The sequence below is a fragment of the Coregonus clupeaformis genome, chromosome 18 (assembly GCF_020615455.1).
Source record: "Coregonus clupeaformis isolate EN_2021a chromosome 18, ASM2061545v1, whole genome shotgun sequence".
NCBI lineage: Eukaryota > Metazoa > Chordata > Actinopteri > Salmoniformes > Salmonidae > Coregonus > Coregonus clupeaformis.
In genome coordinates, this window is record NC_059209.1 from 883,514 (window position 1) to 910,490 (window position 26,977).

General features: G+C 41.2%; 1 long non-coding RNA gene across 1 annotated transcript in view; it reads left to right on the forward strand.

Moving 5' to 3' along the window:
- Positions 1 to 10,616: 10,616 nt before the first annotated feature.
- Positions 10,617 to 26,977, forward strand: part of LOC121533788 — a 43,512-nt gene continuing 27,151 nt past the window's right edge. The window contains exons 1-2 of the long non-coding RNA XR_005994507.2: positions 10,617 to 10,833; positions 25,275 to 26,058. This is a non-coding gene — a long non-coding RNA (uncharacterized LOC121533788). The remainder of the gene's footprint in view (positions 10,834 to 25,274; positions 26,059 to 26,977) is intronic.

Sequence of the window (26,977 nt, forward strand, 5' to 3'; positions counted from 1 at the left end):
CAGTTCAACAAGGCCTTTCTGCAAAGCAAAAAATCAGATTGTAGCTCAGAGAGAGCCTTGTCAATAAAAGGGGCAACAGAATACACAACAGTATCATCCACATACAAGTGGAGGTTACAACTTCCTACAGACAAACAAATGTTGTTTATATAGACAGTAAAAAGTACAGGGCCCAAAATTGATCCCACAACCAAGATACCTTAGTTGTGGGACTAGAACTGCCTACAGAGATACTATTGAAAATATGAGGCAAATAATTCAGTAGGCCATTTTTTACTCTGAATTAATTGTGTTTGTTTAATTCATTAGTATTTGAAAGTTTATTTTATGGGAAGTTGAGGGGTTGAAAATACTGCAACCTGAAACTGTAACAAAAGGGAAGTAATGTTTCCCGTAGGAGGTATAAAAATAATCGCATTGCACCTCCCCAGAAAATATACTCTAGGGACCCAAACATTTTTTTGTTTCCTGATACAAATCAATGAACAACTCTGCGAATGGAATAATATTTTGATATCAAACTTGTTATTCAGGAAATGGTTTATAGACAGCCCTCGGCCTGTCCTGCTGGGTTGTAGGACTGGTAGAAGCCATTTATCGGGCCACGATCTCACCCTAAAAACCTCAATGTACAAGTAACACACACACAGGGAACTTAGCAAAGAAACACACATACCGAGAGCTGAGCAAAGATACACATACAGAGGGCTTTGCACATATCGCCGGGAGGCAAACAGACTTGATGGCTTACTGCTCACACACCCTGCAATGCGGTCACCTTGTGTGCGCCTTTGCCCTCCAATGAAAATATTATGAACACAGCTTCTCACAACCGCAGACAAAAAGGCAGTGTGGCTGACAGTTACACATCACAGCTGGGGCTCAATTAGTACTACTGTGTTATTTATTTAGCCTATTCTAACTCCCTACACCATGATGAAAACCTTTCCGACATAGTGTAAGCATGTTCGAGGGAACACAGTTTATTAGTTGGCTTAGCATTTATTATACATGTAACCTACGCTCAATATGCTTTAATGCACTGTATCTATATTTGTGATAGCTGTTTATAATGTGTCAATAAGCTATATATAATAAATCATTAATAAGCATTTATGGCTGAATTATCTTATATCAGTGAAATGTATCCCTATTTATGTCCGCATGGATGCTTGATATTGATATTGCATAATGGGCTATATAGCTAGTTTTCTGTAGTACTTTATACATGCATAAAGAGTTTTCCCTTCACGACAAAATGTGCTGGAGGGTAATAAAACATGCATATTTTACATTACAGTCCATTCCCCGCTTTTGAAGTACACTACCGGTCAAAAGTTTTAGAACACTTACTCATTCAAGGGTTTTTCTTTATTTTTTACAATGTGAATAATAGTGAAGACATCAAAACTATGAAATAACACATATGGAATCAGATAGTAACCAAAAAAGTGTTAAACAAATCAAAATATACTTTATATTTGAGATTCTTCAGATAGCCAACCTTTGCCTTGATGACAGCTTTGCACACTCTTGGCATTCTTTCAACCAGCTTCATGAGGTAGTCACCTGGAATGCATTTCAATTAACAGGTGTGCCTTCATAAAAGTTAATTTGTGGAATTTCTTTCCTTCTTAATGCGTTTTAGCCAATCAGTTGTGTTGTGACAAGGTAGGGGGGGTATACAGAAGATAGCCATATTTGGTAAAAGACCAAGTCCATATTATGGCAAGTGCAGCACAAATAAGCAAAGAGAAACGACAGTCCATCATTACTTTAAGACATGAAGGTCAGTCAATACGAAATATTTCAAGAACATTGAACGTTTCTTCAAGTGCAGTAGCAAAAACCATCAAGCACTATGATGAAACTGGCTCTCATGATGACCGCCACAGGAATGGAAGACCCAGAGTTAACTCTGCTGCAGAGGATAAGTTCATTAGAGTTACCAGCCTCAGAAATTGCAGCCCAAATAAATGCTTCACAGAGTTCAAGTAAATGACACATCTCAACATCAACTGTTCAGAGGAGACTGTGTGAATCAGGCCTTCATGGTCGAATTGCTGCAAAGAAACCTCACCAGTATTAAGAAGAGACTTGCTTGGGCCAAGGTACACGAGCAATTTCCCACTGTAAAGTATGGAGGAGGAGGTGTTATGGTGTGTGGGGGTGCTTTGCTGGTGACACTGTCTGTGATTTATTTAGAATTCAAGGCACACTTAACCAGCATGGATACCACAGCATTCTGCAGCGATACGCCATCCCATCTGCTTTGGGCTTAGTTGGACTATCATTTGTTTTTCAAGAGGACAATAACCCTACACACCTCCAGGCTGTGTAAGGTCTATAATACCAAGAAGGAGAGTGATGGAGTGCTGCATCAGATGACCTGGCCTGCACAATCTCCCGATCTCAACCAAATTGAGATGGTTTGGGATGAGTCGGACCGCAGAGTGAAGGAAAAGCAGCCAATAAGTGCTCATTATATCAAATCAAATCAAATCAAATTTTATTGGTCACATGCGCCGAATACAACAAGTGCAGACATTACAGTGAAATGCTTACTTACAGCCCTTAACCAACAGTGCGTTTATTTTAAACAAAAAAGTAAGAATAAAACAACAACAAAAAAAGTGTTGAGAAAAACAAAGAGCAGAAGTAAAATAAAGTGACAGTAGGGAGGCTATATATACAGGGGGGTAACGGTGCAGAGTCAATGTGCGGGGGCACCGGCTAGTTGAGGTAGTTGAGGTAATATGTACATGTGGGTAGAGTTAAAGTGACTATGCATAAATACTTAACAGAGTAGCAGCAGCGTAAAAGGATGGGGTGGGGGGGCAGTGCAAATAGTCCGGGTAGCCATGATTAGCTGTTCAGGAGTCTTATGGCTTGTGGGTAGAAGCTGTTGAGAAGTCTTTTGGACCTAGACTTGGCACTCCGGTACCGCTTGCCGTGCGGTAGCAGAGAGAACAGTCTATGACTAGGGTGGCTGGAGTCTTTGACAATTTTGAGGGCCTTCCTCTGACACCGCCTGGTATAGAGGTCTTGGATGGCAGGGAGCTTTGCCCCAGTGATGTACTGGGCCGTACGCACTACCCTCTGTAGTGCCTTGCGGTCAGAGGCCAAGCAGTTGCCATACCAGGCGGTGATGCAACCAGTCAGGATGCTCTCGATGGTGCAGCTGTAGAATTTTTGAGGATCTGAGGACCCATGCCAAATCTTTTTAGTCTCCTGAGGGGGAATAGGCTTTGTCGTGCCCTCTTCACGACTGTCTTGGTGTGCTTGGACCATGATAGTTCGTTGGTGATGTGGACACCAAGGAACTTGAAGCTCTCAACCTGTTCCACTACAGCCCCGTCGATGAGAATAGTGGAACAGGTTGAGAGCTTCAAGTTCCTTGGTGTCCACATCACCAACGAACTATCATGGTCCAAGCACACCAAGACAGTCGTGAAGAGGGCACGACAAAGCCTATTCCCCCTCAGGAGACTAAAAAGATTTGGCATGGGTCCTCAGATCCTCAAAAAATTCTGTGGGAACTCCTTCAAGACGGTTGGAAAAGCAATCCAGGTGAAGCTGGTTGAGAGAATGCCAAGAGTGTGCAGAGCTGTCATCAAGGCAAAGGGTGGCTATTTGAAGAATCTCAAATATAAAATATATTTTGATTTGTTTAACACTTTTTTGGTTACTACATAATTCCATATGTGTTATTTCATAGTTTTGATCTCTTCACTATTATTCTACAATGTAGAAAATTTTAAAAATAAGGAAAAAACATTGAATGAATAGGTGTTTTAAAACTTTTGACCGGTAGTGTATATTTGTCCGTATAATATCTTAATTTGAATATATTCCACAGAGCATGCCAAACATCGTTTTCATGTAAATGGGTGCCGTGGGATTCCGATAGCGGTTTTAATAATAGAATATGACTTGAAAGGTTAAAGGAGCTCGGTTAAATATTTGTACGTTTAATTATGAGCGATCGGCATTTGATGAAGTCCCGCTTTGGTCTCCAAAGCTTTAAAGAGCTTTCTTCTTCATTAGCAAAAATGAACACCACTCAAATCAAGTATGGCAGGCCATTTCTTTCTACTATGAATTAACGGTGCACATTATTTAGCTTGTGTTTACTTAGCTGGGAACATTTACAATTCCTCAGGAACAAAAACGGGGAAAGCGCACATACTTTATTGTGGATAAATGCCCTCATCCTTCTCCCAGACTTCCCTCCACTCACCCATGCCTATGGACAAACATTCAGCCAGGAAGGAAGCAAAGGATATTTGGGCCACTTGAAGTTCAGAATCATTTCCAGGTAGAGAAGAGACGGCGAGGCTGGTTCTGAGAGTGAGTGAATGAAGAAGGGATGGGAACGACAGAGAGATGAAAGAAAGTGGTAACCAGCAGGAAAGAGCTGGATGTCTCACTTTCCCAACATGCTCCTGGCGGTGGAAGCTAGCAGGGCCTAACAGGGTGTTGACATGTCTGAGGGGGAAGCTGTTTGGAGAACGATTCCCCCGTGCCCCATCACTCCTCTACGGACTAGAGAGAGTGATAGAGAGAGAAAGAAAGGGAGAAAGAGAATAAGTGAGAATGAAAGAGAGAACAAAAAGGTGTGATAGAATGTTTGGCTTCTTAACCGAGAGCAACAACAGTGTATGTTTGAAATGGAGAGGAGAGAGAGAGAAAGAAAGAGCAATAACAACAAAGGAGGAACTGTCAGCTAAAGAAGGCACCTCATTAAAGAAGGCACCTAGATAATATACCGGCTGGCAGATTATGACAGATCTGCTGCTCAATGCAGCATCGCCTCCTCATGCTCCTCGCTGGGAAGACATTACTGTAAGCTGCCTGAGTCTAAAAAATGCAATCACCATGCTTTTATTGACTCACCCAGGCAATGATTTTCCCCCTGATGATTTCACTTAGTCTTAAATAACCATTTATTAGTGGTGTCAAAAAATCTCTCTCTCTCCCTCTCTGACAGACAACTCTGACATTTAAAGTGCCATAGCAGTCTGTTCTCTATGCTGTGCTGTGACTTCAGTCATGACATGAGTTGGGCCTTTCCATGACTGTTGTACTGGCATGCAGTCTGCAGTCTCTGACATCAATGCCAGCTGGCCTGGTCGCTCAGGTGGGGGGCTAGTCGTCTGAGACAAAGAGAAAAGGAGAAGGATGGAGAGAAGGAATTAGGAAAGGAGAGATCAGCATATGAATAAGCACAACCTGTCGCATTTAGTGTGGAATTAAGTTAGTTTCATAATAGCAACTTTTAACATTATTTCAAATGCACATGAAATGCAAGGGGGAAATATTGCAGTACATCAATGCAGTGAAAACTGATTACTGGCTTACTGTTGAACTGGCTTTCTGTTGAACTTGAAAACAGACAAAATATGACTTCTTGTGCCAATGGCATAGTGTGCAACTTCACACATGGTATGTATTTCTCTGTTCTGTTCTTTGCTTTTTGTCTGATGAAAAAGAGAAAAGCTTCAGTTGCACAGTTCTTCATCAGCATTCCTTTACAGGGCTGCTTCCGTAATGTTTCAGTGAAGGTCCTCACCAACTGTCCTTACTGTAGTTCTGTTAAAAAGGGTGTTGAGTTGAAGCACCTGGTATCCATTTGGAGCACATCATATTGAGTGTACGTGCTATGGAGCACAAAGTAAAGCTGAGAATTGGTGTCCATGGTCAATTAGTTGAGAATTTGACCAAAAACCAAAGCAGTCCCTGACCAAGAGCACAAAGGAACAACTGTGGAAATTAATAACATAGTTTAGCTCTTAAGATAAACATCAACAAATAATTCAGCAGAGACATTGTTTGCAAGAGCTGTGATGTCAATTTATTGCTATGATATCATTTCAAACTCTTTTCCATGTAAGCAGGCATACACGCACACACACAAGTACATTCATATTCTTGCCCTCTCAACACACATCCTTCCCAAAGCTAATATAATTTGGGCCATATCCTTAGCAGGGCCGTCTCCCTGGAAACGTGTCTGCTCGTCTTGTGTATCCGAGGAATCCGCTTATCTGATGCTGACTTCCTGAGCCAGTTATTTTTTTTTCGTAAACAGGTCTGGAGTCAGCAGTGCTGTATAAAGCCCAATTCAAACAAGACACGTTACATTTTTAAGTGAGCAAAGCGCACCAACTTAAAAAGCGTCTATTTTTCTTGCGTCTATGCGAAGCAATGCAAGTTGTTTGTGCATATTTTCATGTAAAAGCGTTAATAAATTGTTCATGAAAGTACACTTTATTGTGTTGTTCAGTTCTGCGTTTCTAAATTTAGCTCACCCCACAAAAATAATTGCTAGCTTAGTACCTTGACTGGTCACCTGACCTGAGCTCGTATATTACCAACAAAAACTAATCATGGACAACGAGAGGCTTATTATCAAAGTGGAAAAGTATACAGAGCTTTATAATGTGAAAAGCAAACACTACAAAGACATGCCAAAGAAGGAGATTGCTTGGAATGCAGTTGCTTCAGTGCTTGACGAACCATCTTGTGAGTTCACTTTTTAGGTTGTGTTTTGTAGCTAGTAAATTTGAGCTAGCTTGTGTGCATGCATCAGCTAGCATGGTTCTATTGGAGGGTGGTAGCTAGCTATCTCAATGGTGAATATGGATTGTGTGTAAAGTCATTGACCATGTTCTCAGGTATATGAACCATAATAGGAGCTTGCTGGCATTTTACCTGACCAGAATACCGACATTGCATTGAAGTAGGCCTACAAAGGTAGAACACAAGAATGAGCAACATCACCTGAAACAATGAGAACTTGAACTCTGTAGTATTGTTCATCTTGACCTTCACTCCCGAGTCAGAAAACAGACCTTCACTGACCTGCTTGGTTGTTAAGGGCGTGTCAACACTTTTTGCCACTGTCACCATTTGTAGTGCAGGTGAGTCAGCTAAACAATGTTCAGTTTCTACTGCCAGTACCTCAGCAGAACCCAGGACAGGGTCAGACCACTCTCCAGCTTCAGGCCTAGGGCACAGCTCAGTATTGTCAGTTTCAGTAGGAAATAGTGTGAGAGGCTCTTCACTCTTGCCAGCAACCGGCAGAGATACCGCCCCACCGCCATCCATCAGCTCCGCAGTAAAGGCCATGGGAAGCTGGATCACCACCAGCTCATCAACAGTATCAGAAACCCTGCAGCTACTCTGGAGTATCAGGCACCCCAGCCTGCAGCACGGCTTGCACAGAGAGAGTAAACTCTGCGCACTCCTCTCCTTCAGTGGACGGAAACACCGGAACCATCACCGGCTCAGGAACAGCCCCCTCCATCGGCAGCTCAGCAACAGCCCAACGCTGCAGCTCAGACTCAACCCCAGCAGGGAGCAGAAGATCAGGGACAGGTATCTCGGCGACCTCAACATCAGACAGGGAAAGCTCATCCTCTCTTCCAGGAGCAGACCGCAGAACAGGAGACAACAGAATGGGCAGCTCCTCATTGATAACTGGGCTTGACTGTGGGGTCTCTACAGCAGACCTCCATGGCTGGTGGAACACTCTGGTAGCCAGTACCGCAGGTAACACCAGTTCTTGCCACCAGGAGAGACTTCCCAGTCACATACACAGCTTCTCTTAAGGGTGCGGGTATCGCAGTCGCACCTCCTTCCCCGGAGACAGGCCTTCAGCAGAAACCGCTGCGCCTGGAAGAGCTGCACCAGCAGTGAGTCGGCCAGCTAAGCATCTGCCCAGTGCTGCCAGGCCTGTGGGAATTCATGGATAGAGGCCCGGATGACCTCTGCAGCCCCTTCAAACAGGTCATCCTCAATGTTCAGCCACCAGAACAAGTGGTAAGCAGTGTTCACCAACTTGAGCGTCAAGTCACCTTCCTCCATCTTCAGCCAATCACCCGTGTCACAAGTCAGTATTCAACGTCCATCTATGTCTGAGGATGTTGGGAGATGACGTGGAAACCGGCCTCTAGGGGCAACAGTGAGCGCTGTTACCGTCAAGTAGGTTTCAGTTTTGCTAGGGCATTGTGGACGGGCGTAAGCATCTGCCTCTGATTCCAAAGGTTGCAAGTTTGAATCCAGCGATAGAAAGTTGTTTTTGTGATTTTTGTTTTAAGCCTATCCCAAACCTTAACCATTCAGAGTTAATGCCTAAACTTAACCTTAAACAGTTAGAAATTTGACATTTGCAACAACTTCGAAATTTGAGGTTTGAGAAACATGGATGAAAGCCTAATTCTGATGTGAGACTGTGAGAGCTAGTTTCCATCTCATAGCGTTCGCCTGCACTCCTCACTGTGATGGGATTGATCCCACTTCTGACACCATTCTGAGGTTGACCATGCGGTTGGATTTTAACACTGACTAAGTAGATGCAGTATTCTTGTCAGGGTGAGGCTATCTATTTGCAAAGTGAGGATAAAGAGCCTGCAAACTGTACAATTATTTACAAAAAGAATAAACTGAACAAGGTTCAGAAGGTAGGAATCAAAGAGAGCTCTAACAAACGCATACCCAGGCTTCAATCATCCTATCATCCTATCATCCTATCATCCTATCATCCTATCATCCTGCCAACATGCCAACATGCCGACCTGTCTGTCAAACAACGCAATGGCATGCTTCTTGTAGTAACATCCATTACCCAGAGTGCATCACAAACCCTACCAATTACAGTGGGGAAAAAAAGTATTTAGTCAGCCACCAATTGTGCAAGTTCTCCCACTTAAAAATATGAGAGAGGCCTGTAATTTTTATCATAGGTACACGTCAACTATGACAGACAAAATGAGATTTTTTTTCCCAGAAAATCACATTGTAGGATTTTTAATGAATTTATTTGCTAATTATGGTGGAAAATAAGTATTTGGTCAATAACAACAGTTTCTCAATACTTTGTTATATACCCTTTGTTGGCAATGACACAGGTCAAACGTTTTCTGTAAGTCTTCACAAGGTTTTCACACACTGTTGCTGGTATTTTGGCCCATTCCTCCATGCAGACCTCCTCTAGAGCAGTGATGTTTTGGGGCTGTCGCTGGGCAACACGGACTTTCAACTCCCTCCAAAGATTTTCTATGGGCTTGAGATCTGGAGACTGGCTAGGCCACTCCAGGACCTTGAAATGCTTCTTACGAAGCCACTCCTTCGTTGCCCGGGCGGTGTGTTTGAGATCATTGTCATGCTGAAAGACCCAGCCACGTTTCATCTTCAATGCCCTTGCTGATGGAAGGAGGTTTTCACTCAAAATCTCACGATACATGGCCCCATTCATTCTTTCCTTTACACGGATCAGTCGTCCTGGTCCCTTTGCAGAAAAACAGCCCCGAAGCATGATGTTTCCACCCCCATGCTTCACAGTAGGTATGGTGTTCTTTGGATGCAACTCAGCATTCTTTGTCCTCCAAACACGACGAGTTGAGTTTTTACCAAAAAAGTTCTATTTTGGTTTCATCTGACCATATGACATTCTCCCAATCCTCTTCTGGATCATCCAAATGCACTCTAGCAAACTTCAGACGGGCCTGGACATGTACTGGCTTAAGCAGGGGGACACGTCTGGCACTGCAGGATTTGAGTCCCTGGCGGCGTAGTGTGTTACTGATGGTAGGCTTTGCTACTTTGGTCCCAGCTCTCTGCAGGTCATTCACTAGGTCCCCCCGTGTGGTTCTGGGATTTTTGCTCACCGTTCTTGTGATCATTTTGACCCCATGGGGTGAGATCTTGCGTGGAGCCCCAGATCGAGGGAGATTATCAGTGGTCTTGTATGTCTTCCATTTCCTAATAATTGCTCCCACAGTTGATTTCTTCAAACCAAGCTGCTTACCTATTGCAGATTCAGTCTTCCCAGCCTGGTGCAGGTCTACAATTTTGTTTCTGGTGTCCTTTGACAGCTCTTTGGTCTTGGCCATAGTGGAGTTTGGAGTGTGACTGTTTGAGGTTGTGGACAGGTGTCTTTTATACTGATAACAAGTTCAAACAGGTGCCATTAATACAGGTAACGAGTGGAGGACAGAGGAGCCTCTTAAAGAAGAAGTTACAGGTCTGTGAGAGCCAGAAATCTTGCTTGTTTGTAGGTGACCAAATACTTATTTTCCACCATAATTTGCAAATAAATTCATAAAAAATCCTACAATGTGATTTTCTGGATTTTTATTTCTCAATTTGTCTGTCATAGTTGACGTGTACCTATGATGAAAATTACAGGCCTCTCTCATCTTTTTAAGTGGGAGAACTTGCACAATTGGTGGCTGACTAAATACTTTTTTTCCCCACTGTACGTACCTAATTGACAATCAACTTCAATAAAGCTATGAAAATGGTATATGAGCACATTCAGGTAATATATTCACATGATAAATATCCCCACATCAATCACAGTCAATAAATGTGCTTCTCATAATAAGCAGGTGTTAAACTCTTAAATGTAATATCCCCATATTCGGGGACCCTATTAGATTTGTTTTATTCAATTCAGTCTGGTATGAGAACGGTAGCCCGTATCTTCAAAAGCAGGGTGTCTGTGGAAAGCTGAGTATCTTGGCTATTGACCTATGCCTTAAAATCTTTGTTGTGACTTACTACCATATATGGGCAAACAAATGTTTAAGGACAGGCCAAGCCGATGACCTCATTTTAAGATGGATGCTACCTTCATTCAGGTTAGCGTTGCGAAGCATAAACAAAATAAACACGGAATACGTCTTTACTCACCGAAAGACGGGACTACACAGATCATGAGTATGTCTTATTTGTCTGCCTGTGACCTACCGTTATTGATTACCAGCCCCGAGAGTCAAAATGTTTATTTTACGCAACGTTTTCACCAAACAGCAAACATCTTACAAGGTAAGCTTCGATTTGGTCTGTGTTTGAGCTATAGCTACACGGGGGTATGAAATGAATCCTTAGGTTGGTAGGAACAAATCTAGCCTATTGCCAATGTTATCTGATGATGTATGACTGAATGGCAACATCGAATGTCCCCCGACACCACCACAATGTTTGAGAGAGGTTGGTGTTGTAGAAATTTAGTTTTCATAGTGAACAATAACTTTTAGGCACATCCAGTGTGCAAAAACAGTGCAATTACCACATTCGGACACTTTAGAGAGGTTGAATGGACACTTGAATGTACCCTGGATACCCCATAACACCACCACAATGTTTGAGTGAGGTTGATATGGTAGACATTGTTTTTATACTGAACAAAACGCATTTAGGGATTGCAAATATGTAATAGCACTGGAATTATCTAATTTACAGACATATGCCACTTTGGAGAGGTGTAGGGACACTTGGAAACGTCCTGTTTCTAGTTGTTAGGTCTATCAATCCCATATTTTTTTCTGCTATTGTTCACATGTTGTGGAAGCCATCTGATGTGTTTCTAGCTCTGGGACAGGGGCGGTGTGTTCAATAGGGCGATATGGGCGACGCACTGCCAAACGGGAAAAGGAAGGGATTTTTTTTCTAATCAATTATATCACGGCAACAGTAGTTATCAGTGTTGTAATCTAGACGTCTGATCTGCCACAGTGCCACACTGCCACTAAATGTCCAATCAGGCTAAAGTCGTGCTTCAAATGCCCCCCCCCCTTTTGGGGCGATTTCAGTCAGGTTGAAAATCGCCCAGAAGTCTGTCATAGACTCCCATGTAAAATCTATTTTTTTCAAATTTCAGAGCTTTCAATACAATCTCTATGGGTTTCTGAGGGCTTGCACTTACGCGCTTTCGTCATACGTAACGTAACCATGAACGTAACTAAGAAAAGAGCGGGTAGCAGCATCAATCAATTCACGTACTACTATCAAGATGGCTATAGCGTTCAGTGCAACTCGATTGTCTCTTTGAAAGAAGTTCACATCAAAGAGACAACCACAAAGTGCAGGAGCGCTTTTTTGAGTTCCTTCCCATCTCGGAATCAACCTCAGTCTCAATCGCCAGTGTGCTTTTGGAGAGACTGAACGGTCTTTTTGCCGACGACGTGAAAGTCAAACTCATTGCGCAAGCTTACGATGGAGCCAGTGTGATGAGGCGAGAGAAGGCAAAAGGTGCGTGAGCATTTCAAGAAAGGCCATTACGTGCATTGCTATGCGCATCAGCTGAATTTGATCATGCAGCAAGCTAAAAAGTAACTAGTAAACTAGTCCTCAGCATGCCTGATTTCAATGAGAAAGTCATTGACCGCTTTGCTGCATTGAAAGAGAGAAGAGAACAGTTTCAGTACAAGTAATGTAGCCTCTCTCTCTCTTTGTCCCTCCCTGTCTGTCTCTTTAACACACACACGCCCAAATCAGTTCACAGTTGATGTTGTTTAAAATAGTTATTTTTCATTTTTAAAAAAAGTAAACAATTTTTTTTACAAATCTATACAATTGGCCAGAATATGGTTGTTCATATTTACAAAGCCATACAGATAGCTGTGTTTACCTTTTCTAGAAATTATTTTCAAATTCTGTTTTCAGGCAAAATGTCTATCACTGTTCATTTTCACAAATCTATACAAGAGGGCAGAATATGGAAGTCTATAAAAATTTCTTATTACCAATAACTTGCATCAATGTTTTCAGTAGCCTCTATCAAAAGCTCCTGCTTGCTCAGGTGCACATATTTCCAATTCAACCATGAGGCCTTTTTGAAGCAAGTAATGTGTATATCAGTATTGACTTATATGCTGCCCCTGTCTTCATGTTGTTGCTGGACATATCTTTTTTAAAATGTGTGTAGGTCACCTAAATCATCAGAAAAATTGCCCCCCCTGAGAATTTTTTCAGGAGCAGCCACTGCTCTGGGAATCAATAATTCACTTATAGCTTGTCAAAGAAAGATGACTTTCAATAAAAAAACTAAAAAACAGTTATTTTGTGTGTGCTTGATCTTGTGTATTCTGAACTATGCAACTCCTATCTATTTTCTGATCATATCCTCATAATCTCCCAGATGTGTTCTTTCCAAATATACCAAGTTTTGGCATGTCAGAATCATGTAATTACACATGAATAGCAGTTACTTTTGGGTATGCCTATTTACGTGGAAATCTAAATTTTGCCATTACATTTAAGAGGTTAATCAATGTCTGGACATAAATCAGGCAAGATTTTAGATTATGTGACGTATGACATTTATCTAAATGTAATCTGTTACAGTTACCTGTCCAATTGTAATATAACTTTTGGATTACCCAAACTCAGTAATGTAATCTGATTACTTTCACTTACTTTTAGATTACTTTCTCCTTTAAAAGGGATTAGAAGAAGACAAACATTTATATTACCAATTGAACAAAATCTATTGCAGGATAAATCAATGTCAGAGTTTACATAGCTGACCATAAATGGATGTTGCATTTTACTTTATGGGTTGGTTATGCAGGCTTCTTCTAACCAATTGCTTTCTACTACAGATAATAATATGATTAGGTTATATATTTACATTAAAAACCAAAGTCTTTCAGATTTCCAGTCATTCCAATTAAGTGAATACACCTTGGACATTTTATTTGATTTATTAGGATCCCCATTAGCAGACGCCAATGGCGACATATGGAAGTATAGATTAGCTAATTGTTTTACTTGAGCATAACCCAAAAACTAAGGACTTTTTTAGCCTACCCTTTTAGTTTATGATTTTGTTGTCATGGAGGACTGATTGGTCTCATTGCTTTGAGTTGAAAAAGAAATGCTGCTCTTGTGGAGTGGCATGCTTTGAGCACTACTGAAAAGTGCTATTTGCATGTGAAAAATGTATGTAATATGCTGCATTTGCTATAAGCCTCTTTAAGTTTTTGTTGGTGACACTTAATATATAATTTGCCTCTTTTTAAAGGGTGAATCCACACTTAAAACAATAACAAAGCTAAAAAGCTGAGGGATGGGCCTGGATAAATGTAACCATCCTCAGATTAATAGACAGTGTTATGGATGCAAGGACTGACCATCCATGATATCAACATTATTGTTTTAAGCATGTTTTGAGGCTATACAATGTTTGTTTACATGTACAATGTTTACAAACATTGGAGAAAAACAAGCTCATATTTTGGGTTCTCATGGGGTGTGACAGTTGAACTAAGCTCATGAGGCATTCATAAGTTATATTCTTCAAGAATCAATGGGTATATGAGCAATAAAAGCCCCACTCATGGTCTTTGTAAATTAAACTTGTTTTTGACAGTATGAAGCACAATACCACAGAGGAGTTTAAAAGGTACGAAATCCCTCAAGCTTTTATTCCATAGGCTGCCCACTGGTCGCAAAAAAACATGATTGATAGGCAGCTTAAACTTCTTCAATTCAACAATTAATGGGTTAGAATACACATACATTTCTGAACAGCCATCCACACCAAAACAACCACAATCCGTAAGATGCAAATAACTAAATGAGAGAGCAGCAGTGTGATTCACATCAATACGTTATGTAGATACAGTATCAATAATAAGTGATATCTGTATCCCCGTAGGCTACGCCACTGCTGTCGTCCTTACTTCCAAGCGTTTATTCAAGTTGGATAATCTTTGGGTGCTGACAGCATTCGCACCATTGTAGCCTACAAAAGCCTATTCCTGTTATTTTCCTGTGATCCATCAAACGCATTTGGTGTGTCATCATAGTGGTCTCTGACTTGTGATCAGAATCGTTCAGGCGGAACAAACTTAAACTTGCGCCTTTTTTCAATGCCGATTTGAATGTCATTGAGAAAACAGAAAGGTGTCAAATTTTTTATGCAAACATCCTTTCTAAATTTAATAGTAATCCTAGAAGTAATCATCTAGTTTTTCCAAAAGTATCTGTAATCTGATTACAATATTTTGCTGGTAACATAACGGATGACAGTTTTTTTGTAATATGTTACATGTAACGCAATCCGTTACTCCCCAACCCTGGAATGCAGTACAGTAGGTTAGCAGGTAAATTAAGTCATTGAACTTTTATGGAAAGACAATCTAGTAATGTGTACCTCCATTACAAAGTGTTTATGTAATAATTTCTAATTGTTGACACATGCATGCAGCCACATGGTAACCAGTGATTCCCAATCTATGCACACACACACACACACACACACACACAATCACTCACTCATTTAAGCTAGGCATACATTAGTTGACCAAACAAATCTTTACGTCATTGGAGCACTCACATTATGTGAATTGTCTGTATAATCTTGTCATCCTGAAGTCTGTGACCGTTTGTGTTCACATTACACGATTTTGATCAAATTGCAACCTGTCTAGACCCCTCCCTGTCCTGAGATTTCCAGATGTGTCGTGGCCCGCCTCCTACTCCGTGGCTGTAGCCGAGCAACGGAGGACAAGTTGCACAAGTTGCAAGTTGCATTGTAGCACCCCCCTCACTACACAAGATACAACAAAAATGTCTGGCATGTCCGAAAAATTATCGGGACCTAAGATGCGGACCTAAGATGTGGGTATTTGTGGATGTATTGTGATGGAAGTTGTGGTGTGTGTTTTTGTGTTTGGAAAAGTTTGGCGTTATGTGAGTGAGAATATACATTTAAAAAAAAAGTATACATCTAATGTATTTTTTATTGTTCTATCATGATGGAACGATCCCCAACCCTATATCCCAGACACCCACCTGAGCGACCCATACACCAAAGAGAAGTCCCCATCTGCTTTATGGCCCTGCTGTAAGTTGCCTCTATGCAGCCAAAACAGAAAGATAAATGCGGTCAGAGACCTACTAGAGCAGCACCGCCCCCTCAAAGATTCTGAGCCTGCCTGGCAGGGTTGGTCCTACAAAGCCAGAGCCCCCTGATGGGAGAGCATAATACAGTTCCTTGCAAAAGTATTCATACCCCTTGGAGTTTTTCCTATTTTGTTGCATTACAACCTGTAATTTAAATGGATTTTTATTTGGATTTCATGTAATGGACATACACAAAATAGTCCAAATTGGTGAAGTGAAATGAAAAAAATTACTTGTTTCAAACAATTCAAAAAAATAAATAACGGAAAAGTGGTGCGTGCATATGTATTCACCCCTTTGCTATGAAGCCCCTAAATAAGATCTGGTGCAACCAATTACAGTGGGGGAAAAAAAATATTTAGTCAGCCACCAATTGTGCAAGTTCTCCCACTTAAAAAGATGAGAGGCCTGTAATCTTTATCATAGGTACACGTCAACTATGACAGACAAAATGAGAAGAAAAAAAATCCAGAAAATCACATTGTAGGATTTTTTATGAATTTATTTGCAAATTATGGTGGAAAATAAGTATTTGGTCACCTACAAACAAGCAAGATTTCTGGCTCTCACAGACCTGTAACTTCTTCTTTAAGAGGCTCCTCTGTCCTCCACTCGTTACCTGTATTAATGGCACCTGTTTGAACTTGTTATCAGTATAAAAGACACCTGTCCACAACCTCAAACAGTCACACTGCAAACTCTACTATGGCCAAGACCAAAGAGCTGTCAAAGGACACCAGAAATAAAATTGTAGACCTGCACCAGGCTGGGAAGACTGAATCTGCAATAGGTAAGCAGCTTGGTTTGAAGAAATCAACTGTGGGAGCAATTATTAGGAAATGGAAGACATACAAGACCAGTGATAATCTCCCTCGATCTGGGGCTCCACGCAAGATCTCACCCCGTGGGGTCAAAATGATCACAAGAACGGTGAGCAAAAATCCCAGAACCACACGGGGGGACCTAGTGAATGACCTGCAGAGAGCTGGGACCAAAGTAACAAAGCCTACCATCAGTAACACACTACGCCGCCAGGAACTCAAATCCTGCAGTGCCAGACGTGTCCCCCTGCTTAAGCCAGTACATGTCCAGGCCCGTCTGAAGTTTGCTAGAGTGCATTTGGATGATCCAGAAGAGGATTGGGAGAATGTCATATGGTCAGATGAAACCAAAATATAACTTTTTGGTAAAAACTCAACTCGTCGTGTTTGGAGGACAAAGAATGCTGAGTTGCATCCAAAGAACACCATACCTACTGTGAAGCATGGGGGTGGAAACATTATGCTTTGGGGCTGTTTTTCTGTAAAGGGACCAGGACGACTGATCCGTGGCACACCGCCCGGGCAACGAAGGAGTGGCTTCGTACGAAGCATTTCAAGGTCTTGGAGTGGCCTAGCCAGTCTCCAGATCTCAACCCCATAGAAAAACTTTGGAGGGAGTTGAAAGTCCGTGTTGCCCAGCGACAGCCCCAAAACATCACTGCTCTAGAGGAGATCTGCATGGAGGAATGGGCCAAAATACCAGCAACAGTGTGTGAAAACCTTGTGAAGACTTACAGAAAACGTTTGACCTGTGTCATTGCCAACAAAGGGTATATAACAAAGTATTGAGAAACTTTTGTTATTTTCCAAATACTTATTTTCCACCATAATTTGCAAATAAATTCATTAAAAATCCTACAATGTGATTTTCTGGAGAAAAAAAATCTCATTTTGTCTGTCATAGTTGACGTGTACCTATGATGAAAATTACAGGCCTCTCTCATCTTTTTAAGTGGGAGAACTTGCACAATTGGTGGCTGACTAAATACTTTTTTTCCCCACTGTATGTTCATTAACACAGTAGTTATTATTCAATGTGTCCTCACCTGGGATTTGAACACACAACCTCTTGTTTCACAGCAATATGATATTCCTGCTACGCCACCTAGTCTGCTTCAATGACTGATTCCACCTGTATTCCTCTACTTTGAACTTCAAAGTAAATATCAGCTCACTTAAAAATACAATTAAGAAAAACAATTATATTCCTCATAGTGATCGAGGACTAACATTAAAACAGAATAATATGCCACACCAACATTAACGCTAGAATCTCCAAGACAGTATATTTCAATAAAAACCTTCAACCCACCTGTCCCTGACTTTTCCTAAATATATGTTTTTTACACTCTAGCAGAACCTTGAGATAAATATCATAAAATACTAATACTTTCGGAACATTTCTATCTCAAAACGACATGACAGTCAAAATGACCGTATGCGTAATTAACAGTAGAATAGCCGGGCATCGACGAGTACCAATTAATCCATTTAATATACACAATCACAAAGAAGTGCATTAGTATTTGGTTAAGGGAGGTCATAAAAAAACATGATAAAATACTATTTATTTATCTGTGCTCAGTAGCCGAGGCTATATGGCTGCGCCATGGCAATGAAATCAACTTGTTCATTAAGCAGATATCAGAGGTGTATATTCCCCTGCCCTACCACAGTCAACACACATGTATTTTACAAGTACAAATATAATGGAATAAAAAAATATATAGAAAGGGTATTTTTCCCCAATGCCTATAGTTGGTTGTCACCAATACTCATTACATTACATTTTAGTCATTTAGCAGACGCTCTTATCCAGAGCGACTTACAGGAGCAATTAGGGTTAAGTGCCTTGCTCAAGGTCACAGACAGATTTTTCACCTAGTCGGCTTGGGGATTAGAACCAGCGACCTTTCGGTTACTGGCACAACGCTCTTAACCACTAAGCTACCTGCCGCCCTCAAATGAGGAAATCGTGGAGATGCGCTTATTCTAGGCAAATCTAGATTCATTAGAAACCTTTGAATATGCCCTTTCCAATAGGGTACATCAATCAAAACGTCTGGCCTGCATGGACCTCTTAGAGATAGTTGAAAAAGTGCTGTTTGGTAAGCTCCATTCCCTTCTTTGTCAATGCACGCTGTGCTGGTCATCAGTCTGTTCCAACTGGGCATACCACGTCATTTCAACGTGGAGAATTTGATTGACATGTTGATCAATGAGATTACAACCTATTTTCACCCACCCAAAAAGACAGTCAAAAGTTTGTTGAATTCCCACTATGCTTTAAATCATCTGAAAGCAAAACCAAATTCCATTGGAAAATCTATGTTCAAATGGGAATACAATGATAGATATTTTGTTTATTTATACAACAACTAAATGTGTTATCATTGTGATTGATCTACTAGCACAACCAAATTACCTGGATTGCAATTGAGTTTACTTAAATACATGGTGCAAGTGGTCAATGCCATTTGAGATTCTGCGCAGATTATTAAAGCAATTGTGAAGATCTCCACAGACCTGCGACATTCAAATGCTATCTTGAACATGCACGCTTTTTTCTGATTACATAAGACCGTAACCTCAATGTGGCCAGGGATTTGTTACTCATTATTAAAGTTGAATAAACACTGTTACATTAGTTTGTAAAATTGCCTTAACTTTAGGCTATTTACTCTATTACAAAAGTTATATTGAATTGTGTTGGTTAACAACCCAACCAAATATCAAAATTTGAAGGAGACATATCTAATGCTTGGATAGTTCCATTTGAGCCACTGGCTTAGCCCTTTACACTCGTACCTGTATACGGGTTGGACATTGCCGATTTGGGCACTGATGAGCGCCTAAATTGGAACGCACTGGCTGTACTGATCAAAAATATAAACGCAACATGTAAATTGTTGGTCCCATGTTTCTAAAAAATTTTCTACACAAATTTGTTTACATCCTTGTTAGTGAGCATTTCTCCTTTGCCAAGATAATCCATCCAACTGACAGGTGTGGCATATCAAGAAGCTGATTAAACAGCATGATCATTAAACAGCTGCACCTTGTGCTGGGGACTCTAAGGACACTCTAAAATGTGCAGTTTTGTCACAAAACACAATGCCACAGATGTCTCAAGTTTTTAGGTTTGAAACTGTGGGTTTGCACAACCAAAGAATTTCTGCACATCTGCTCATCTGCATGCTGGTCGTCCTCACCAGGGTCTTGACCTGAGTGCAGTTTGGTGTCATAACTGACTTCAGTGGGCAAATGCTCACCTTCGATGGCCCCTCGCACGCTGGAGAAGTGTGCTCTTCACGGATGAAGCCCGGTTTCAATTGTACCAGGCAGATAGCAGTATGGCGGTTTGCTGATGTCAACGTTGTAAACAGAGTGCCCCATGGTGGCGGTGGGTTATGGTATGGGCAGGCATAAGCTACGGACAACGAACACAATTGCATTTTATCAATGGCAATTTGATTGCGCAGAGATACTGTGACGACATCCTGAGGCCTATCCTGAAGCCTATTGTTGTCCATTCATCTGCCACCATCACCTCATGTTTCAGCATGATAATGCATGGCCGCATGTTGCAAGGATCTGTACACAATTCCTGGAACCTGAAAATGTCCCAGTTCTTCCATGGCCTGCATACTCACCAGACATGTCACCCATTGAATATTTTTGGGATGCTCTGGCTCGACGTGTACGACGGCGTGTTCCCACCAATATCCAGCAACTTCGCACAGCCATTGAAGAGGAGTGGGACAGCATTCCACAGGCCACAATCAACAGCCTGGTCAACTCTATGCGAAGAAGATGTTGCGCTGCATGAGGCAAATGGTCACACCAGATACTGACTGGTTTTCTGATCCAGTCCCCTACCTTTTTTTAAGGTATCCATGACCAACAGATGCATATCTATATTCCCAGTCATTGACTGATTTCCTTATATGAACTGTAACTGTAAATTGTTGCATGTTGCGTTTATATTTATGTTCAGTGTATAAATGACGTCAGAGCTCAGGCTCTGCATTTCACAACGCTGTATGGGTTTTGACTGACAGACATTCTGAACTTGAGCACCGTACGCGACAAGAAGTACCCCGAACCCTCCTGCTAATTGGGCAAATGTTTTGTTGTCTGAGTGACGTTGAGGATTATAATAAATACAGATACAGCGTCAAAGTTGATGATCACTCTGTTTGATGTACAGTTACAAGATGACATGGCATCATACCCTGGGCCATGCATAGACCTTTCAGCGGGCAGGTGCTCAAAATGAAAAATGGGCATCTTAACATTTTTGAGCAAAAGCCTATTTATTTCTGCAACAACCCACTCACTCATTATCACAAATTGTAAGCAAGCTAGTTACAGTGCCTCCTAAAGACATGATTGACATCAGGAAAAGAGCCTATGTCTTTCGGCTGCGTGTATCAGCCAGCCGAACTGAATATTGATGATGGTGTAGACTTTATCAAGTGGTAAACAAATTTGTATTTGTATTTATTAGGGATCCCCATTAGCTGCTGCCAAGGCAGCAGCTACACTTCCTGGGGTCCAAACATATTAAAGCATATTAAATTACATATAAAACAAAATATAAAACAGTATGACATTATTACACCACTACCTATCTACAATACAACATGTTTAATACCACCATACAACAATATCACAATGTGTGCGTATGCACGTGTCTATACCCTTATGTGTGTGTCTCTTCACAGTCCCGGTAGTTCCATAAGGTGTATTTTTACCTGTTTCTTAAATCTGATTCTACTGCTTGCATCAGTTACCTGATGTGGAATAGAGTTCCATGTAGTCAAGGCTCTATGTAGTACTGTGCACCTCCCATAGTCTGTTCTGGACTCCCATAGTCTGTTCTGAAGAGACCTCTGGTGGCACGTCTTGTGGGGTATGCATGGGTTTCCGAGCTGTGTGATAGTAGTTTAAAACAGACAGCTTGGTACATTCAGCTTGTCAACACCTCTTACAAAAACAAGCAGTGATGAAGTCAATCTCTCTTCCACTCTGAGCCAGGAGAGACTGATATGCATGTAATTAATGTTAGCTCTCCGTGTACTTTTAAGGGCCAGCCGTGCTGCCCTGTTCTGAGCCAACTGCAATTTTCCCAAGTCCCTCTTTGTGGCACCTGACCACACTACTGAACAGTAGTCTAGGTGCGACAAAACTAGGGCCTGTAGGACCTGCCTTGTTGATAGAGTTGTTAAGAAAGCGCTTAATTATGGACATACTTCTCCCCATCTTAGCTACTGTTGTATCAATATGCTTTGACCATGACAGTCTACAATCCAGGGTTACTCCAAGCAGTTTAGTCTCCTCAACTTGCTAAATTTCCACATTATTCATTACGAGATGTAGTTGAGGTTTAGGGTTTAGTGAATGATTTGACCCAAATGTTATGCTGATGTGGCAATACTGTTGATATTTAAACTGGGTAGCTACACACACTCAACCTGTGACCGCATCTCTCAAGCCATGCATGTTTGGATACCGGGCCTGTGCAATCTCCATACAGGGCAGACTGGGAAAAGGCGTGTGAGCTCCATACATGGCAGATCAACAGGTGCAACAAACAGATTGGGTGGGGGTGGCACATTTTGGGGGGGAATTTATACCACCACCCATAAGGGACTTTGGAGACTGGAAGGGCAAAGGGGCATGTGCTCTGCACAGGTAGCGCCCTATCGGGGCACGTGCCTGGGCTGGGTTTCCCAAAAGCATCGTAGCACTAAGATCATCTTTCGTCCATTTAGTTTAAATGGAATTAAGATGATCTTAGTGCTACATATATGATGCTTGTGGGAAATCCAACCCTGGTCCTACCCTGGGTTGTTCTGAACAGAATGAGCCCATGTTTGTCTATTGTGAAGAAAATTAGCAGCGGAACATGCACCTGAATGCACGCATGACTCCTTTCTATGCGCACCAAAATTACTATCTGTTTCTCTGAATTGCCCTGTGAAAGCCTAACACTAAGATCGTATAATATTTTTATTTGGTTGTGCAACCAAATATCAACATTTGAAGGAGATGTATCCTTGGATAGTTCCGTCTGTGCCACCGAGTCTGGCATTAATTCCAGTTTGTCTATAAATTAATAATTGATATGTTGGATTCACTTCTCCAAATCAAATCAAACTTTAAATGCACTTTAAATACAGTTTGATTTGATTTAGTCATATTCTTTAACTTAGATTTTTGGTTGCGATGGAGACGTGAAGCCAACAACTTCTAGATTCCATTTGAAATCAACCAAAACTGGAAACCCTATAGGCCTATATGTATTGTCTATTTTTAGTTGAATCCTGGTGTGAATTTAAACAACAGCTGTTGATGACTTCCAAAATGCTATATAGGCCTAAATAACATTATTGATGCTATATGATTGATAAAGTATGGTTACATTTAATTTGTTCTGTTAAACCTACCATTTGGAATGACTTTGATAGCAACAGTGAATCTATTAAGTGGAGATTTATCAACAATCATCCTCACGATAGCACATTGGTAACAGCCAGTGACAAATATCAAAGCTAATCAGTGCTGGGCTTTGTTAAAACCCTGGATGGGAGACCAAAGGGTAGCTTTAGATGGATAAAATCTCCAGTAGGAGGTGCTGCCCAGCCTATAGTTTTTTTTATTATAGGGGAGATTACGGTAAAGATCTGACGTTGCAATAAAACTGGCCTTCTTGAGACTAGAGCATCAGCAATTGTGGGTTCGATTACAGGCTCAAAATAGCCAGAAACAAAGAACTTTCTTCTGAAACTCGTCAGTCTATTCTTGTTCTGAGAAATGAAGGCTATTTTATGCAAGAAATTGCCAAGAAATTGAAGATCTCGTACAACACTGTGTACTACTCCCTTCACAGAACAGCGCAAACTGGCTCTAAACAGAATAGAAGAGGAGTGAGAGGCCCCGGTGCACAACTGAGCAAGAGGACAAATACATTAGAGTGTCTAGTTTGAGAAACATACGCCTCACAGGTCCTCAACTGGCAGCTTCATTAAATAGTACCCGCAAAACACCAGTCTCAACGTCATCAGTGAAGAGGCGACTCCGGGATGCTGACCTTCTAGCCAGAGTTGCAAAGAAAAAGCCATGTCTCAGACTGCCCATCTTAATCTTTTATTTTTATTGGCCAGTATGAGATATGGCTTTTTCTTTGCAACTCTGCCTAGAAGGTCAGCCTCCCGGAGTCGCCTCTTCACTGTTGACGTTGACACTGTATTTCTGATCAATTTGATGTTATTTTAATGGACCATTTTTTTTGCATTTCTTTCGAAAACAAGGACATTTCTAAGTGACCCCAAACATTTGAACAGTAGTGTAGTTTTTAGTATTTGCGCTCCTGGATCAATCAATACATTTTCTGATTGATTACAATTTACATTTGGTGTCTTATAACCTATTTTAACATAATAAATGCATTCATTTTGCGATGTATTATTTATTATGGAATATTACACAATTGAAATATCAAATGGTCAGAATGACCGTCATGGCCATCGTAGTAGTTATGGAATTCCGCCGCTCCGAGTGTTAAACAACTATACTGAAACCCCGAACTCAAATTGCTGAAATAAGTCAATTAAATCAATGATGAGAGAAGTCAGATTAACTAATAACTAAAATAGCATTGCAGATGGCACTCTTTTGCTAAGTGCAGATATGTATTATAGGTAATGAATGTGTAGGGGACTTCTACAGACTTTGTGGCTCAGCAGAAAGATCAGCATACCCCAAATCCAGAGGTTGTGAGTTTAAATCCCAGGTGGGGTCATATTGAAAGGTCAGTACTAAATGATCATGTCAAATGTTATCATATTGTCAATGATTAAACAGAGAATGTTCCCTTGGGACCATCACACAATGTCCTAATGACTAGTAAAATTACAGTCCTGAGAACGTCCTAAAAAGATCCTGACATGGTCCTCAGTGACGTCCTGGTAACGTACAGGGATCTATACAAAGGTCCCCCAGAGTACGTTCCCTTGGGACCATCATGTGACGTCCCCTTGTGGTAATTGAATGTCCCATGTATATCGTCCTATCAGAACCAAATTGGAACCTTTTGATAACATTCCCTAATGGACATCAAAATACCATATTATAACGTTATGCTGCAACCAAACCAAGACCTGTACTGAATGTTTTAATGTTCCTGGAACGTTCTCAGAACGTATTGACGAAACATTTAAAGGGACCTAATGGGAACATTGCCGAATGTCCTTAGGACATCCACTGTTTGCTGGGTATAAACTATGAAATATCAACTTCATTTAAGTCATCTTGTAGGGTTCTCTAAATCACTTTATGTATGTTATAAAAAATACTATACAATACAATACAAACTAATATTAGTAACCATGCTCTGACTTGCCTTCTATCTTTTATGTGAGGCAACAGGAAAGACATGATGTTGAAGTACGTCCATGTCGGTTTCCCTATGCTGCTCCGGAAACCACTGGGCGTATACCCCTTGCACTTCCTGGCAAATGTGTCTAGTAACACTTTTCACCTTTAGGCAGTCATCCGCTGTGAATTAAATGTTAATTGTTAGCATTTCATAAACATGAATCAATGACATACAATCACAAACTATAATTTTTCTATATTTTAGATAGGGGCAATCAGCAGTTAAAAAAATAACAAAGCATCCTCCCTGCCACTGTTTTGGAGGGATGGGGCTAGAGAAATTGTTCTAACTATTATTTTTCTATCTTTTAGATTCCTGGGATCGGGAGACTAATTTAGTAGCCTGGCATTCAGTTACAGGCTTGGCAACTCAAAGGTGGCTGCTTGTGTTGACGACATCTGCCAGACAATTGTCAGAAGACTAAAGCCGGAACAGAGGCCCAGCCCTAGCGAGGAGGACTGGAAAGCTATTGTGCTGAGAAGTGGAACTACCCTCTTTGCATAGGTGCAATAGATGGAAGAATTTGCAGATTCAAGCTCCACCGAGATCAGGAAGCGAGTTTTTAAATATACTGTAAGAAGACATTTTCTATTGTGCTTCTTGCCCTGGTGGATGCTGACTACCGTTTCCATGTAGTACAGGTTGGGGATTTCGGCCGCACAAGTGATGGAGAGGTGTATGCGGGCTCTGCACTTGGGAGAGGAATGGAGGCTGGATCCCTACATGTGCCTGCAGATCATGCTGAACATCTGTCATTCTGGGGGATTCCGCTTTCCCATTGAAGCGCAACTTGTTGAGACCATACCCACGGCATTACCTCCCACATGTTAAGAAGGTATTCAATTACCGCCTGTCTCGAGTGAGGAACGTAGTGGAAGATGCATTCGGAATTCTGTTATTCAGGTTCAGGATCTTCTACAGGAGGATCAAGGTACTCCCCCACAAGAGAGATGTGCAGATACTGGCAACCTGCCTCCTCCACAATCTTTTGCAGAGGCCGAGTGAGAGTCAGAGATGGCTGGATGCGAGAAGTGCAGGGCACCCCAGAACATCCGCAACATGGGCAGAATTCAAGGATCGAGGGATTCCTTCAATGTGAGAGAGGCAGTTACTTTGTCTCACCAGAGGCATGGTTTAACACCTGAGGGTGTGTGGGTGTGTGTGTATGTGTGTGTGTATCTGTTGTCTCTCACCCTCTCTAACCACCAGCTCGACCCATCTCTTGCATCCAGAGAGAGTAAACATGAATCAATGAATGAGTGAGTGAAGCTGGCCATACATTACACGATTTTAAACTGGGATTTTGCCACAATTTGGAGTCTACAACACATTTCTGGGATCGCAGTTAAATCCTAAAGTCATAGGCTCCGACCAAGACGTCAAAGGTCGCATAATGTGAGCGGGGAAAGATGTGCGATTATGGGTCTTACGCTCTCCCGATCCTCATCTTTTTATTTATATTTTTTTATTATAAGGGGGTAGATCAGCTTTAATATTGCAGATAGATTGTAACTTCCATCAATGTAATTATCTGCATAATTTCCAATCCCCCATATGTCCCCCCCGCGCAAATATAAAAATATATATATACATACATAGAGCGTCTGCTAAATGACTAAAATGTAAATGTAATATAAATATATATACAGTGGGGAAAAAAAGTATTTAGTCAGCCACCAATTGTGCAAGTTCTCCCACTTAAAAAGATGAGAGAGGCCTGTAATTTTCATCATAGGTACACGTCAACTATGACAGACAAATTGAGGAAAAAAATTCCAGAAAATCACATAGTAGGATTTTTAATGAATTTATTTGCAAATTATGGTGGAAAATAAGTATTTGGTCACCTACAAACAAGCAAGATTTCTGGCTCTCACAGACCTTTAACTTCTTCTTTAAGAGGCTCCTCTGTCCTCCACTCGTTACCTGTATTAATGGCACCTGTTTGAACTTGTTATCAGTATAAAAGACACCTGCCCACAAGCTCAAACAGTCACACTCCAAACTCCACTAT